Source organism: Crocuta crocuta, unplaced genomic scaffold (genome assembly GCF_008692635.1).
Source record: "Crocuta crocuta isolate KB4526 unplaced genomic scaffold, BGI_CrCroc_1.0 scaffold113, whole genome shotgun sequence".
Taxonomy (NCBI): Eukaryota; Metazoa; Chordata; class Mammalia; order Carnivora; family Hyaenidae; genus Crocuta; species Crocuta crocuta.
Genome location: NW_027530368.1, coordinates 371,300 through 389,359, shown reverse-complemented (window position 1 = coordinate 389,359; position 18,060 = coordinate 371,300). Strand labels below are relative to the sequence as shown.

Sequence of the window (18,060 nt, the reverse complement as noted above, 5' to 3'; positions counted from 1 at the left end):
TGGAATTGACAAGACCTGGGGACCAAGAGCTGCTGGGGCAGGTGAGGAGACAAAGAAGGGGAAGAAGGAACTTCCAGACTTCAGGCTGGAGTAACCAGTGACCAGTGGATGAACAGAAGCCAGGGTGCCTTCTAGAGCTGCTACCCAAGTGTGTTCCCGAGGCTGGTAGTATTTAACATCAATTGGGAGCTTCCTAGAAATAGGGACCTTCCCATCCCACTTGACCTACTGAATCAGAATCTGCATTTTAGCAAGATCTCCAGAGAATCACATGTGTACTACAATTTTAGAAGCACTGCTCTCTAAGACCACTGACTGTGTACTAGAGTCACTGCATATTAGACTATGAAGCCCCTACTGTATATTAGAAACACCTGGAGAGCTTTAAAAACTATGAGGCCCCTGCTCCACTCCCTTAAATGCTTATTTAATTGGTTTGGAGTGGGACTCCCACATAAGTATTTTTGAAATGCTTTCCAGATGATCTAATACAGTCAGGATTGAGGACCACTGTTCTAGACTTATTCAAGAGCTACTTACTTCATTTAATCTTGAAATGCACCTCTTCAGAAAAGAAAAGAACACCCATGTCTAAATGAAAATGTAAAGACTAATTATCTCGTTCCCACACAGAGGTAACTGGTCTGCTTGAAAGGACCCCTGTTTCTTAAATTCGTCAGGAAAGCAATTCTAGCCTCAGATGGCTGCTAAATTACTCTCTGAACTTGGGCAGTACTCCCCTCTCAGGCCCCAGTCTCCTTATCTGTAAAATACATGCCTGACTAACTCCACATTTCATGCCCTGGCCTGTAAGGTGCCATGATCAGAGATACCCCTAACTCTCCAGCTTTACCGTCAGGCAGATGGAGAGGTGGTGTTAAGAAGCGGGTTTTCCTGGGGTAATATGTGTGCCAGCCCCGTGCACGGCCATGCATGTTCATGAGGGATCAAAGGACTGTGTGCTGAGCACAGGGCTACACACATGACTGGTATCAATAAACATGTGCTAGACATACAAATAAATAATTAAATACACTAATGCCAATAGATGGCATAGGCTTACCATAGCCTGGCCCTAATCCAGAGCCTATGCATTTGTTGCCCCCTAAACCTGGATGAAGGACATTTGGAAATACTCTGACCCATGAACCTAGCTTTGAATGTACAACTACAGCTGTGAGAACTACTTACATTTGTTGAATAGTTAGGGCACACAGGGCATTGGACTAAATACTCTGCTTAGGATCACCTCATTTCATTAGAATGAAGGTCATTGTTGAGCCCCTGCATTCCAGCTGGTTTTAGGAGCCACAGATATAGTGGGATGAGAGCTGCCACCTAAGCCAGCCCCTGCCTCTGGCTGTACAGCTTGACACAGGAGGCTCAAGAGCCCTCTTGGGGAGTCTTATGGCTCATTCTCCAGAATATACATCTTTGCCTAGAGACCAACTTTGAGGGAATGGCTGTGGGGTGACTGTGTCGGGGTCCTCCAGAAACAGGTGCTCCCAGAAGCTGTCTCAGACGACCCCGTGGGCTACGACTAAGCCTTGGGAAAGGACTGTTTGAAACTGCTGGCTTCGGTGAAGCGTGTGGGTGTGCGTGTGTTGTAGGTGTGCCGGCCTCTCGATTGCCCTTCCTTTTCACGTAACTTTCTTTTAATCCTCCCAGCATCCTGACAGATTAAGTACTCTTGTTTTCCTCTTTTATAAATGAGAAAACTGAGATGTCATAACGTGAAAATCCTTCTGTCCCTGCAGCCAAGCTTCTTAGGAAGGACAGTCCACTGCCACCATTGCCCACGTCCACCACCATCCCCGCCCGACCCTGTCCCTTCCGTGGAAGAGAGTCCTCGCTTTAGGTCCCGTTCGTTTGTACAGTTACATATCATGAAAAGTCTCTGCGCTTTATGTTCCCAGCTGTAAAATAGCTGTCTGTGATTGCCTTAAATATTCAAGTATTGTGTGTGGCTTGACACCCCATAGCCTGAAAGGTGATGAGGGGACATAGCTTGTAGACTAAGAGAAATTGAAAGTAATTGGGGTCTCATCTTATTTATACCAAGATGAGAAGATCCAGCATTTCCCTAATGGCACAATTATCGTAAAAGGGGAAATCTTTTATTTTCCATCTCTAGGAGGACATCATGAAAGGATGACATTACACAGCGATTTGGACATTAGGTCAGATGTAAGGAACGGGCATGAGGCCCCTGTGGCCGACCAGGGCAGTGGCTGCCTTGCAGATCTGCTCCCCCTGGGCCTGTAGGGTCTGTTGGACTGGCCTGAGGGCAGAGGGGGTGGGGGAGGTGAGCGCACAAGCCAGGGTTGAGATCCACAGGACAGGCTGGGCAGGGGCAGGGGCAGGAGGGAGCCCATGTGTGCAGGTGCAGCATGCCGCTCTAGGTACCGCCAGGGGTGGGAAGTTAGAAAGAGAAAAAGGTATATCCCAGGAAACCAGGATCTGAAGCAACCACTCCATGGTCCAGGTCCAGGCCTGTGAGCTGGGCTGGAGTATGAGGACCCTTGCTGGTGTGGCTGCCAGCAGGCCTGGTCCTCCCCGCAGGGTGTGCAGGGCCCCCAAGGCACTGGTGCTCAGAACGGGGCTCCACCTCCCCACACACTGACGTCCTGGGCTACGGCATATCCGCATATCCGACTCATAGGAAGGTCCCTTGAGTTAGCACAAAGGAGATGCGGTAGTTCTAACCATCAGTGAGGGGAGGCTGTGACAGTCCTTCAGCAACAACATCTTGATGCCGGGATCAGATAGGAGGATCCATATGCCTGCATCACCGCTGGGCCCCACAGATTAGCTGACCAGGGCCTCAGACACATCCCTGCTGCTTCCACTTTCGAAACTCCCAGCCGTGTTTCTACGACAGCAATGTGACCATTTTACAAAAAGTTTATGGTGGCGAATTTTTACTGCTGGCTTTTGCCTCAAACAAATATGACGTCAGACTTTAGTTAACCCCGTTTTATTGATAGGAAAACTAAGGCACAACACCCAAAGGCAGACAATGGATTAAAGCCAGGCTACCAGCTGAACTAAGGTGTGACCTCCAGGCCCTTATGGTTCTACCCAAAATGACGAGCTGCAGCAGTGAAGTATGAACTGGTATGTCCTCAGTGCAAACCGTCCAGCCCTGTGCAGCCCATTTACCTGTCAGTGCAGTTCAGTTAACTGCCGTTTCCTGCACTTGCCCTTCACAGGGAATTGTCCAGACACCGTAGGGAACCGACACTCCTCACTTGGGGAGTGTTTTGTAAGAACAAATCTGGACGTCAGACCAGACCAATTGAATCAGAATCTCTATGGGTGGGACTTTTTTTTTTAACCTCTACAGGTAATCAAAACATGCAATCAGGATTGAGAACTACTTTGTAGGAAACGCAGAAACAAAACCTAGGCCCTAACAGATGAGAAGTTTATAAAACAGTAAGAAGAAACTCAGTCTAGAAGTGGAGGGTTTCCAAAAGTCGTCAGGAAAAGGAAAATATTGAAATCGCTCCCTCGTCCAAAGCATGTGAAGACAATGCCAAACTGACAAAAATCCTTAGATTTATCTCAGCCTTGAGTGAGTGAGGTCATCCCCACATGGTCAAGCGTAGGAAATCTGGTTCTGGCCCAAGAAGGTACAAATGATTGAAACCAGAATCCTTGCCCCTTCTCCGATGGCACTGCTATTTACAGGAAGCCTTCAAAAGTCCAGCACTTATGAATTCCAGAAGTAGTAAATGATCTCCAGGAGCGACAGAGCAAGGCAGTCATGTAAGCCGAATAATGAAAGACAAAGGAAATTGCCTCATGGCCCAATGAGAGGCTAATGGATGTGCAGACAGAGACACCAATGTGTCACCATTAATGATGTCACTTCGGGAAAATCAAGAGGCTGGGATTTTTTTTTTTTTTAATGCTCTGCCCTATGGTCATTTCACGTTTATTCATCTTATTCATCTTACAAAAGTGAGCTTGGAAAGAAAATGTGTACTTGTTTAAAATATTAGTTTGGGGAAGCAGGACAATTTATTTTTCTTTCTTTGTTTTCCTTTTTTTTTTTTTTTTAAACCCACTGTCTCACTTTTGCCATTATGCTCCCTGGCAAAGTAAAGGGATTTCTGGGATTTCTGTCATTAACCAGATGGCATTAAAATTCACTCATTCCACAAGGGCCTGCTGAAATGAAACTGCTCATTTGATCATATTAGCCACTAACACCTCCCAGACAGCAAAGGTCAGAGAATGCAGCGCCACACACTTAAACAGGCCAACTTTCACCAACTTTTTACAAGTGCTAATGGATGCCTTTAATCACCAAGTAAATCAATGTTGATGGCTACGTCCTCTCTGAAGTTCTATTTTCCAGATGTAGACAACCAAATTATAACATCCATGTGCCCAAGCTTTCTCTTCCTTTTCTGCAAGTGAAGCTTTACCTGTACAGAGGAATATGAGGGGGTGCTGGGCACACCAGTCGGTTGGTTCAAAGAAATTTTAATAGACTGAAAAAGCCCAGGGAATACAAGCCGTACAAATGAGTCCCCCTCTCCCACAGTGTGCTAATCACCTCTCCCACCTTTCTTAAAAGGTTGCATGCCCAGAAGGGATGAGATAATGAGGAGCAAACAACAATTAAGCATCTTCTCTATTCTGTTTCAAAGTGGAGGCTTATCTCTCATGGTTTTATTTCTGTCATGGGCCCCAGTCAGAAGAATGGAAATCTAAATACTCTTGGCTCAACCACTATATCTGACTCAGAGTACTAGAGTAGAAAATGAAAATATTTCTCTAGCCAGTTGATGCTGCCCAATACATTACCTCTGATTAGTGATGGCTCGTGGCCATTGAAACATATCCACCAGTTAAACCATAAACATAGCTTAGTATAAACTTTGCATCTTTTTTTCCCCCTCCATTTTCCATAGGGAGATTCTCATGCCCAGGCTGACACCTCCTTTACTTTCTTCATCTCGGCCAACAGGGGTAAATAAACATGAACGGAACCTGAATAAATCGTCCATACAAACACTCTCTCTAACCAACAGCAAGCCACTGTAAAAGCAAGAGGTTGCAATTATTTAAAAAAAAAAATGAAAAGATGGTACTGTGAAGCATGTCTAGTGAAATTGCTAATAGTTGTCCTTTAAGAAAATGTTGTTAGATCTTTTAGCCACAATATATATGACCCTAAAAAGTTATCCAAAAGATAAATATCTCTTTCTACTTTTATATTGAAAATACTAGGGGCTCATTACAAAACTGAAACATCTTACTATAATTTTAGTCTCATGACCTCTTTAAAAATTACGCCCTGGGGCACTTGGGTGGCTCAGTTGGTTAAGCATCCAACTCTTGATTTCCGCTGAGGTCATGACCTCCCCGTTTGTGTGCTGGAGCCCCACACTGGGCTCTGTGCTGACAGCGAGGATCCTGCTTGGGATCCTTTCTCTCATTTTTCTCTGCCCCTCCTCCTCAAAATAAGTACACAGTTCTAAAAAATTACACTTTAGGGGCATCTGGGTGGCTCAGTTGGTTAAGCGTCTGACTTTGGCTCAGGTCATGATCTCACGATTCGTGAGTTCCAGCCCTGCATTGGGCTCTGTGCTGAGAGCTCAGCACCTGGAGCCTGCTTCAGATTCTGTGTCGCCCTCTCTCTCTCTGCCCCTTCCCTGCTCGTGTTCTGCCTCTCTCTCTCTCTCTCTCTCTCAAAAATAAATAAACATTTAAAAAAATTACACTTCATATGTGGCAAATTAAAAGTCATATTTTTGGAGGAATAAGAAGTACTAGAGCTTAAAGCAGAGTATAAATTTTAAATTAAAGTAGTTCAACCTAACAGTGTCACTGAACTAGACACTGTGGCCTCTTTCAGTGTTTCCTCACAAGACTGCCTGCAGTGATTCCAAACTCCCCCAAACTCCCCCAAGACTCGTTTCCTATAACCGTGAAAGATGTGAGCTTGATAAAATCAGAAAAATTAGAGCGAGTTGGTCTGAAAGATACATGGGCTAACAGCACAGACAGCAAAACATAACAAACTATTCATTTCCTTAAAGAGAGTGCACTAACCCAGGGCTTAACCTGGAGTGATTTCTATTACTCACCTGGTCTGTGCAGCCAGCAACCAGTCAGCCTTCTGTGCCCGTGCACAGCTGATGGGGTTTGGGATCTACTCTGGGTGTGAACAAGGAGTTAAGACTATGGTCCTTACAGAAGAGGAGATAATAAATGAAAGCCTTGATTCATTGGCTTCACCTAAAAGTCCACACTTGGAATTCTTTACATTAGTGAGTTTGATTAATGTATTTACATTATGGCCCATTTGCTTCATTTCTAATGGTTTAATGCACTTCTCAGAAGCACAGGGTTTACTTGTAATGAGATGTGCAGGGTGACAGAGCTGCCACAGATGTGTGTGGATGTGTGACCTAAAGCCCCTGGGCACGTGGGAAGTTTGGTCAGGTTGGGGGATCTTCACCGCCCTTCAAAACCCTGCTTGTCAGAACATCCTTCCTCACTCTACTTCCTCTTCCCTTGTCCTTGATCTTCCCACTCTCTCCTTCCCTTCAACCCTGAACATGCCTAAAACTGCCCCATCATTTAAAACATATTAATAGGGGCATCTGGGTGGCTCAGTGGGTTGAGCATCTGACTTTTGATTTCTGCTCTGGTCATGATCCCAGGGTTGCAGGATTGAGCCCCATGTTGGGCTCTGTGCTAAGTGTGGATCCTGCTTAAGATTCTCTCTCTCTCCTTCTATTCCTCACCCACTTTCTCTCTCTCTCTCTCTCTCTCTCTCTCTCTCTCAAATAAAAAACCCACATTATTGTTAAATGAAACTTCTACATTATGTACCCATTTATTGATACTTCTCTAAAGTCGGTAAAACCTTGGATTGCGAGTAACTTGTTCTGCGAGTGTTCTGCAAGATGAGCGAACGTTTCTAATAAATTTTAACTTGATAAATGAGTGATGTCTTGCAATACGAGTAGTACTTGACACCAAATGTCACATGATCACAACTGAGCCAATGGTTCTCCTCTCTCTCTGCGGAATTGTGTGTGACCATTTCCCACCCATGCTCAATGCTTGATCTCAGACCATGGTCTTTGTCAGAAATCAGTGATCTTTCAGAACATTGGAAAGTGCCCTCAACTGGCACTGGTGTATTTTTTGTCACTTCAAAGAACCTAGGGACAGTCCTTTGCTTTTCCATCTAAGAGTAAGCTTAGAAATGGTTTGCTTCATTCTAGGTCAGGCTGCCTGCAGATAGAGAGAGGCCCTTTCCTCTGCTGCCTTATTGCCAGTTACATTAAGTACAGTATATGACAAGAGTTTATTAATCCCATACTGTAGTCAATATCCGGGCAAGCATAAACAATGGCCTCCATGCAGAAGAAAATTCCACTGAGACAAGAGGTAGCAGTGATTCCATTAGTGATAGTGAAAGTTGTCCTGCACGATACCTCTCCTCTCTCTTGTCTCCCTCACACCAGCCACAAAGGTTTTCAAAGGTAAGTGCAGGTTAATTTTATTTTTCTTTATATTTTGTATTTTCTTTATTATTTTATATTATATTACAGTATTATAATGATTTTTATATGAATATTTTGGGGTTGTGGAGCAAATCATCTGAGTTTCCATTACTTCTTATGGGGAAATTCGCTTTGATATACAAGTACCTTGGATTACAAGCATGTTTCTGGGACAAATTATGCTCGCAAAGCAAGGTTTTACTGTATTTATTTTCATAGACAAAAGTCTCAAACAAATGGGTGTGTTTACCATCATTACTTTCGTAACCTCCATTCAGTACTCAACCCACTGTAGTCTGGTCTGTCCCCAGCACTCCACTGAAACCGCCCTCATTCAAGTCACCAGTAGCCCCCAAATTTCAAAATCCAGCTGCTGCTCCCAAACTTGTGCTGGTGACCTCTTTGCAGTGTTGTCCACTCTTGGCCGCTTCCCTCAGCACGCCCTTACTTCCCCATCCTCTAGATCCCTCCTGCCTTTGTGATCCCTCCTCCTCTGTGACCTTCCTCAGCTGGCTTTGCTTCATAACAAACACATCTGTTCTTGTCACTAAAATCCTTCAGGGGTCTCCCGCCTCTCACAGGATATGGTCTAGATTCCTTAGCCTGGGATGCCAAGCCCTTCAGGTGGGCCCCCGCCTGCCTCTCCCACTCATCCAGTAACTACCTGTCATGCCTTCACCCCATCAGCCTCTTTACAGTCTCCCAAACATGTCAATGCTGTTTCACACTTCTGTACCTTTTGTACAAAATGTTCTCGGCGCCACCCCCATCCTCCCCTGAGGAATTCCAGCTCATCTTTAAAGACTCAGAACAAAGGTGAGCAATTCTGAGAAGGCTTCCCTGCCCCCACAGTGAGCAGAGGCTCCTGAGTCTGCAGCATTAGTGACACTCTACATGTCTACACTGTGAGCTCTGCACCCTGCTGCCTCACCTGGGGGCTGGTTCTGCAGAGTGTGGCCCAGGGCCTGGAACTTAGTAGGTGCTACTACATGATTAGGGAGCAGGGGACATCACACACTTACTTCCTTGCATTGAATTGAGTTGAATTTGCTCTGAGCTTCTGACTGTCTCCATAGGGAAATGTAATCTCAGTCATCTTTGGGGCATGCTATCTCCTCAGGGTCAGGAGAAGGTCCCTGGTGACGTCATCCGTGAAGAGCATGCAAAGAGGGCCTCTGGACTCTGTCCATGCTTGTTACCACATCCAGGCTTACTGTCCAAATCCTGCATGGGACCAGGGGGCAGGGTCTCCTGAGGCCTGGGCTTTGAACCTTTTTGGCATAAGTGTTCTTAAGGCCACAGCCCTTAATGTTTAGTTATTTCTACATACCCTCTCCCCCCTCTGGCAGCCCCCAGTGTGGGTGCTGTAGGAAAGCAGGGTCCAGGAGCTCACACTTCATGAACACCCCAGTGATCCTGTTCTTCTTTCCTATTCAGGGACTCAGCCTCCAGCCAAGATGCACACCCTCAGAAACTCAAAGCCACCCCTCCCCCATCACCATACCCCCATAACTCCCCCTCAACTCCTCACCACCCCACACCATCCCTCCCCACAGAAAAATGCAATTCCCCTCAATAAATGTAGGCAGCTAAAACAAAAAAATAGGAATAAGGATGTCTTCTGTTAGAAAGTCTGTTTTCAAAGACAAGGGCCCCCCCAAAACAATCACACACCAGGGTCTTCCTACCTTCTTGAGGCAAAGGAAAGAAGAATACAGGAAAAAGAACACGAAACAAAAGAATACCTCAATACATTATTCTGCCATATAACCTTCAATGAATTTGTTTAATCACTTAATTAAAAGCAGAAATTCCCGTGAAAAACAAGAATGAATTTGCTCTCCCAAAGAAAGACACCTCCACCTGGCAGCCCTCCTCACTCAGACTAAACCTCCTTATTCCTGCCTCAGGAAGGGAGAATTAAAAATCTCTGGGATCGTCCCCGTCTGTGGCCCAGGATGCCACTCACATGGCCAAGTTTATTTGAGCTGCTGACTTGGATTGCTGACACGGGCATTTACAGCAGCTGCACTAACCCACTTTCTCTCATGGATGATTTTAATCTCTTTAATTTTTGCCCAGCCTGTGAGAAAACTGGGAGAGAGCATGGCTGGGAGGGGGCGGGAGGTAGAAGTTGCAGGTCATGAGCTGAGTGGTGGTTAAATCCTGTGGGAGGAAGCAAACGCGTGTGTAATCCTTTCAGGAAAACAAGCATTACTGGTGAGGAGAAAGCTGCCAATGTAACTTTGTTCCAAGAATAAATAGCACATTTTCCCTCAGTGTTTGCTTTTCTCTCTTTGATCCCCGTGAAACCCTCTGGAAATGCCTGGCCAGCAATTTTTTCTTCCCCTCCGAGGCTGGGGAGAAGGAGCCACAAGCACGCCCTTGAGATTCCTCAAATGGAGGCATGAAGTAGAGGCTCCCAGGTGATGCTGGAGCCAGGGAGGCTGTAGAAGCTGAGGACCCAGGCATTTTAGCAAGGTTTAGTCACCACAAATATGCCACGGTGTTTCCAAACATGTCATCACGATGCCCAGAAGCTGTTTAAAAGAGAATAATAAAAGAGAGGGTCTATGACCAAAGCCACTGGAAGGCATGACAGTTTGCAAAGGGAAAGAAAAAGCAGAGCTGGCGTGGGTTAATGTTTAGCTTGGGTCCCAGGCGGTGGTAAATGCCTGCACGCAGAGAGGCTGACAACATGCCCTCTCCATGGGGAGTTTATGGTTCAAATGTTCTAAAAACCACAGCCTGCAGTTACATAGTTTTCCCCTCTTTTCCCAGATAGCTTCATTTCAAGGAAGTTGTAGGCAGGACAATACCAGTGAAAGATAAGGGCCTTGTCGTCCAACAGACCTGCACTCAGTTCTGGTTCTTCCCCTTACTCGGTTTGATGTAAGGCTAGTACTCGGTTTCCTTGGCTGTCAGATGGGAATGATAATGCTTACTTTATAGGACAGTCGTGGAAAAGGTATAAAGTGATGTGTGTATCACATCATGCTGAACTCTAAGTGCTCAATACATGCCAGTTCCCTATCACCACTGTCTCCTCACAACCTATCATTAAAATCAGAAAAATCCTAAGCGCTGATTAATGGCAAAACTTTATACCAGGCACACAGAGAAACCAAGGAGTAGAAAAACACACTCAGTGGGTGGCTACATACGTTAGTCTTCAAGTCTGCGAGTAACAGGCACATGTGTTGTCATAAAACTATGCAGGAGACACTAATCAATGGCTGATCCTGAACATCAGTTCTAAGGGTCCCCCAGAGGGTAGAGGTATCTGAGGGAAAGGTTTATGGAGAGGGGTGGACTTTCTCTGAACAGAGGCAAAGAACAAGACATATTTTGGAAATGCTAATAGACTTAAGATATTTAGGATCCCCTAAGGGGAGTTTTGGGAGATATTTGGAAAGGACGTTGGGAATACAGTTGATTAAAGATGATGGCAAATTCTTTGTCACTATTCCTATGGAGAGGTAGACTTTACTTCTCCTATTCTTGAATCTGGGCTGGTAGCAGAAACATGCGGTGCTAGTTTGGGACTTAGCCTTTAAGAGAATCAGCAGCTTTTTCTTCCTGCTTCTTGGAACTTTGGCTCTTAAGACACTGTCTCTCAGAACCCAGACACCATGCTGTGAGAAGCTCAAGCCATATGAAGAAGCCATGTGTAGACTCTTTGATCAAATCCCCAACTGAGCTCCTGGCCAACAGACAGTATTAGGACTAGCCGTGTGAGTGAGCCATCTTGCATATCTCAACCCAGTCTAGCCCCCAGATGCTTGCGGTTGATACCATATGGAGCAGAAGATCCACTCAAGTGATCCCAGCCAACCCACAGAAGAGTAAGAAATAATAAAATGGCCCATGCTGTTAGATACGAATTTGGGAGTGGTACCTTGTATAGCAATAGATAATTGAAACAGGAAGTACTTATGAGAGGCCTCGAATGCCAAACACCAAAGAGTATACTTTGTCATCACTGTCGTTGTCATCATCATCATCATCATCATCAAAACTGTTAGTAAATGATCACTGTGCCAGACACTATGTTATAAATTTTTAATATACTCTTAAGATTTAACCTGCTTTTAAACTTGTGTGGTAGATACTATTATTCATATTTAAAAGTCAAGAAAACTAAAATACAGAAAATTTTAGTAATGTGCTTAAGATTATACAGCCATAAAAACTAGTAAAGATAGGATTCAACCAGTCACATCTGACCCGTCTCAAACCTGCCATCTTCCTCCTGCAAAAAGAATAAGCAATTGGCATGCTGCTAATCTTGGGAAATACAAACAACACTTCTAGCTGGAAATTGGCAGCTGGTTTGAAAACCAGAAGCTGAGATGACTGGCTGGCTCAGTCAGTAGAGCATGAAGCTCTTGATCTCAGGGTCATGAGTTCAAGCCCCACATTGGGTATAGAGTCTACTTAACACACAGAGACACACACACAGCAAACTATCTGGGCATGTCAAGTCCAAGCAAAAAAATGGCAATGAGTTTAACTCCATTATTCAGTGACTGTATAGGTACATAAAACAGTATAGGAAAGTTAAGAATGAAAAGTTTTTAAATAAGGGAGAAATCAGGAAATAGAAACTATCTCTTTCTGTATAATCACCCCCCCCCAAAAAAAAACTTGGTGGCTTACATGACAATAACCATTTATTATTTTTCATGATTTCTGGGGGCCAGGAATTTGGAAGTGGCTCAATTGGGAAGTACTAGCTTGGGGTCTCTCAGGAGGTTGACTGGGGTTTAAGTCATCTGAGGACTTACCTGGGACTGGAGGGTCCACTCCAAGGCTTCACTCCACTCACACAGCTGGCAGACTGATGCTGGTTATTGGTAGGCGTCTCAGTTCCCCAACAGGTAGGCCTTTCCAGAGGGCTGTTTGAATGTCCTGGTGACTGGAAAACTGCCTTTCTCCAGAGCAAGACCTCCAAAATGTCAACACAGAAGCTGCAACGCCTTTTATGACTGTCTCAGAAGTCATACAACATCCCTCCCACCTGACTCTGTGGGTTACAGAGCCATCCCTGATTGAGGCTGGAAAGGACTCCATGAAGTTGTGAAATCATGAATACCAAGAGAAAGCAATCATGGGCCTATCTCAAGGGCTGGCTACCATATTCCTTGATCCACTCTACATAATAAAGGCTTTAAAGCAGGGCATTTGAGGCTTTCACATATGTTTGCAACGCAAGGGAGCAAAGGTCAAGGAGGCTATTTGTGATGATCTCAGCCTGCATCACCATCTTAAGAAGGTCTGAAGAGCTTACTTGAAAAGCTGCTTCAGATATCAGAAAACTTTGAGAAATTCCTACCATCCATCTTAGCCAGCAACTCTGAAGCAAGAGATTTTCTAGAGACTACTGTTGGCAATTGCAACTGAATACTGTACTTGAGAGGTTCGTTCATAGAAGAGTACCCACAGCTGCCGAGAACTTCACATCGGCCTCCAGTGAGTGTGGACTTTTCCGCTCCTCTGCCTTCCAAGCTCCTGCAAATGCCTCTCAGTGGCCAACATGACCCTGGGATCATAAAGAGAAGGGAACTCTGGGAAATGTCATCCCTGGCCTCTCCTTGGGTGATGCAGGGAATCTGTGGGTAGAAGTGGGTGGTGGGGATGCTGAGCTGACCACAGATAATCCAGCCAAAACTTTGGGGGGGGTTTCAGTCAATGAAACATGCATAGTACTATGCAAGTTTGGCTTGAAATTCTCCCTTCTGCTCCAAAGATAGTAAAAACAGTTTTTAAATGTTCTTAAATTTTTTTTTCATGTTTATTATTTTTTAGAGAGACAGACAGACAGAGTGGCAGGGAGGGAGGGACAGCGAGAGAGGGAGACACAGAATCCAAAGCAGGCTCTGTCAGCTCAGAACCTGATGTGGGGGTTGAACTCACAAACTGTGAGATGATAACCTGAGCCGAAATCAGATGGATTTAACTGACTAAGCCACCCAGGTGCTCCTAAATGTTTTTAAGTAAGATAAGGCATGCTCACAAACAAAAATGAGATAGCAATGAACAGGGGCTGAAGCCATAAACCTATGAATCTAGAAAAGGACAGAGAGGGTTAAAATCCTAGCCCTTTAGGGATGTGATGGACTGAGTGTTTGTTTCCCCTTAAAATTCATATGTTAAAACCCTAATCCCCATGTGACAGTATTAGGCGTGGAAACTTTGAGAGGTGATTAGGTTTAGCTGAGGCCAGGAGGGTGGAGTCCCCACAATGGGATTAATGTCCTTAAAAGAAGAAAAACCAGAGCTGCTCAGTATCTCCAGAAGCACACAAAGAGGTCATGTAGCATGCAGTGAGATGGCAGCCATCTGAAGCCCGAAAGCCAGCCCTCACCAGGAACAGAATCTGCTGGCACTGTAAGGACACAAGTCTAAACGTCTAAACCAAACTGACTCCATGACAGGCTTTAAGTTTCCCCTCTAAACTAGAAGGCCTAAATTCCAGCTTCCCTGATAGAAACTATCAGGCAGTTACACATTGCCCAAGGCAGGAGAAACTACCCTTGCAACACCCAATCAGGAAAGGCCAGCGACCACCCTCCACATTACTGAGGGAGAGGCCTATAGATAGAAACTATAGATAGGACCCTGTTACCTAATGTTAAAGTTAACCCATTAGTCGCCAAACAAGACCCTAGGCTGGCTCTGTAATTGGTTGAATTTAAAATGTTGTAATTGGATCCCGCCAAAAGTAACGAATACTCTAGACAATGTGTATGGTTAAACCCGCTGTCAATAATATTGAATAATTATGATTGGATCACTGTTCCCCTGCTACAACTTCTGTAACTCGCCCGTCACAAACCCCATAAAAACCCTACTCTGCCTTTGCTTGGGGCTCTCAGCATGGATCCACTGTGTTGGTGAGGTCTGGGAGCCCAAGCTTAAGCCCGAATAAACGCCCTTTGCTTTTGCATACGTGACTCGGACTCCTTGGTCGTGGGATTTTGGGGAGATCGCGGTCTGGGCATAACAGCACCTTGATCTTGATTCCAGAACTCTGAGAAATAAATGTCTGTTGCTAAAGCCACCTATCCTGTGGTGTTTTAACATAGCAGTCTGAGCTAACTAAGACAAGCAATTTCAACTCCTGAAGGGTGAAGAGACTTAAAAGCACCCTGTGCCTAATGAAACACCAGAGCTGGGCTCTCCTCATGAATCATGGCCTCTGAAAGCTGAGACCACACTTAGGACTGCGTCTTGTTAAAGGGGAGTGCCTATGGCCCTACGCCAAGTGATAGTCACCCATCCACATCTTGAAGAAGAAGAGAAAGGCCTTACATGTATTATCTCCTCACTGAAATCCACTACTTTCTTATATTAGTTTCATCTTTTTAACTTCTCCAAATTATTTCATTAGATTTACCAATAAATTCTTCTCTCTTAGCCTCATTTCCTCCGTCCCATGTCATTAGTATGAATTTATATGTCTTCTTGCTGAAGTATATCCTTTAGTAACTCTTCCTCCAAGGGTCTATGAAAGGTAAGTACTCATGCTTTTTCTATTTCTGAAAATATCTTTATTTTCTCTCCTCCTCTGTACAATAGTTTGGGTACAGAATTCTAGGTTGGCAGAGATATTCATTCATAACTTTAAAAGTGTTACTGTCTTCTGACATCTATTATTTTTATCTCTTTAGCTCTATAGATTTCTGTGTGATTTCTACCATACCATATCCCAATTCATCATCTCTAAAGAGTTTCCAGTCTAGAGCTTATCTTATGTATTGATTTGTATTTTAATTTTCAGAGAATATACTGACATTTTCAGGACTTCTGATTCTTTTTTTTCCTATGTCAAGATTCTCCTATGTTCAGGATTCATATCAGAATTGTTTTTGTTTCACAAATCCTTGGATATAAATAATGGATATTATTCTGTTCCTTAACTCTTTGGATATTGTACTCATTTATTTAATAACCTATATATAGGGCTACCTATATATCATTATAATATTTTATAATATATCATTAGAATATATTATACATATATGGCTAGATATATGAATTCCTTATAACAGTTCTTATCAAACTGCTCTTGTTATTCCCATATTACAGATTGAGAAACTGAGCTCTTAACAGTGTGGAGCCTGCTTTGGATTCTGTGTCTCCCTCTCTCTCTGCCCCTTCCTGCTTTCTCTCTCTCTCAAAATAAATAAACTTAAAAAAAATAATGAAAGGGTAATTTTGAAAGAAGAAGTAGAAGATATCTGGTACAATATTCTTATCAATTTAACCTGTAAGTTCTATGCAATTCTAATCAAAATCTCAATAGGCATTTTCATTGAATTGGACACATTTCCTCTACATTGCATACGGAAAAACAAAAAGCCAAGATGTAGCCAAAATAATTCCGGAACAAAGATTTTACCTTACAAGCTATAGAGGCTTACTGTAAAGTAAGACAGCAAGAGTAACAGCCCAGAGATGGACAAACAGATCAATGGAATAGGATAAAGAATAGAATAAAGAACATAGACCCAGTATAAAGTAGACATATTACAGTCCTTGTTATAAAGTAGATTGAGGCATTATAAATCACTGGGGAAAAGATTATTTAATAAATGGAACTGAGACAACTTGACTTCCATATAGAAATTTTTACAGCTAGAAAATGCCTTTGAACCTCCATTTTACACCATTCAAAAAATAAATTCCAGATTGATTGAGAAAATAACAATGGCTTTGGAAAGGGAAGGAACTCCTAAACAAAATATAAAAATCATAAATCATAAAATCCTGTTTAATTTGATTAAATCAAATCTACAGCTTCAGTACAATAAAGGCCACTTTACTGAGAGGGATAAGTGTTCCTTCCTGGTATTCACAGAATAACATAAATAGATGATTAGCATATGAAATACTAGTACAAGGAAAATGAAAACAACACTGAGCTTCCATTTAGCATTTTTCAATAGGACAAAAGCTGAAAGTCTTGAAGTGCCTGCCTGGCTCAGTCGGCTAGGCTAGGCCGTTAAGTGTCTGACTTCAGCTCAGGTCATGATCTCACAGTTCGTGGGTTCGAGCCCCGAGTACTGACAGGTGGCTCAGAGCCTGTAGACTGTTTCGGATTCTGTATCTCCCTCTCTCTCTGACCCTCCCCTGCTCACGCTGTCTCTCTCTCTCTCAGAAATAAATAAAACATAAAAAAAAAAGAAATAAATAAAACATTAAAAAAATTTTTAAATAAAAAAATTTTTAGCAAAAAGCTGAAAGTCTTACATATTCCTTTTGGCTAAGGTAAAGAAAAACAGGACTTCTTAAAAACTACAAATGTAAGTAATATTTGATTCAACCACTTTGGAGAATTGTTCCATAAAAATTGGAAAGTGGAAAGTGAAGACCCACTGCTTCTAACTCCAGCTTAATACCTCAGGTGAAGTCCTACCCCTACACTCTAGAAGGGAGCTCTGTTTGCAATCATAAAATATTGAAAACACCCCAAATGTACATCAGAAGGAAAATAGATAGGGGTGCCTGGGTGGTTCAGTCAGTTAAGCATCCGACTTTGGCTCAGGCCATGTCCTCATGGTTCATGGGTGCCAGCCCCACATCACTCTCTACTGTCAGTACAGAGCCCGCTTCAGATCCTCTGTCCCTCCCCCTTTCTGCCCCTCCCCCACTCATGTGTGCTGTCTCTCAAAAAAAATTTTTTTTTAATTTTTAAACAGATTAAAAAATATTTTAAAATTTAAAATAGAAAATAGGTAAGTACTGATATAAATAATAAAATATAACAATTAGCAGCTGAATTTTTACTATATGTATTTTATATATTCTATATTTTATTTATATGTATTTTTTATATGTCAGCAAAAATAAATTTCAATAATACAGTGTTGAGTGGGGAAAGTTGCCTAACGCTATGTACCATATGAGACCATTTCTGTACATTTTGTGAAAAACAAGGATATATTGTTTGTGGATATATATGTGTGTACATTTATACATGACAAATTCATGGTAGTCCTTGCTTCTGGGGAGGGAAGGAGGTGAATGGAAGTAGGGAGATGAGCAAAAGACACTTCAACTTTATTGTGATGTTTTATCTCCTTAAAAAGAAAAAGAAATGAAAGCAAATTTGACAAAAAGTTTCCATTTATTGGTTTTTGGAGTTGAGCACATTAATGTTCATTCTCTGTAGTTCTTTTGTATTTTCCCCCAATCAAGAAATCAAAGGCCTGTTGCCCTTTCTATCAGAACACATGAATCTATCAAAATATTTTAATTCTTCCCTATGTTTAAGATGCACTGAGAGCCAAATAGGGTAGCACCAAACACAAGCTGGCCTAACCTAGAAGCCTCAGGATTTCTAAGAGAAGACAGCCATAATGGAATTGGTGACCCAGAATTGGTCAGAGGACTCCATATCCTGCATGAGCCATGCTGACTGCCACAAACTTATCAACGTCAACTGCCTTAAAGGAGTCTTCCGCTCCCCACAAACTGCCTACCTCACATGTTGACCATGACCACGTCAATGCCCAGGAAA

At 43.2% G+C, this 18,060-nt stretch overlaps 1 protein-coding gene across 1 annotated transcript in view; it reads right to left on the bottom strand.

Moving 5' to 3' along the window:
• EVA1A (eva-1 homolog A, regulator of programmed cell death) overlaps positions 1–12,388 on the bottom strand; it is a 59,739-nt gene extending 47,351 nt beyond the window's left edge. The window contains exon 1 of the mRNA XM_077766174.1: positions 12,323–12,388. The gene's annotated coding sequence lies outside the window, so the exon portion shown is untranslated. The remainder of the gene's footprint in view (positions 1–12,322) is intronic.
• Positions 12,389–18,060: the final 5,672 nt, after the last annotated feature.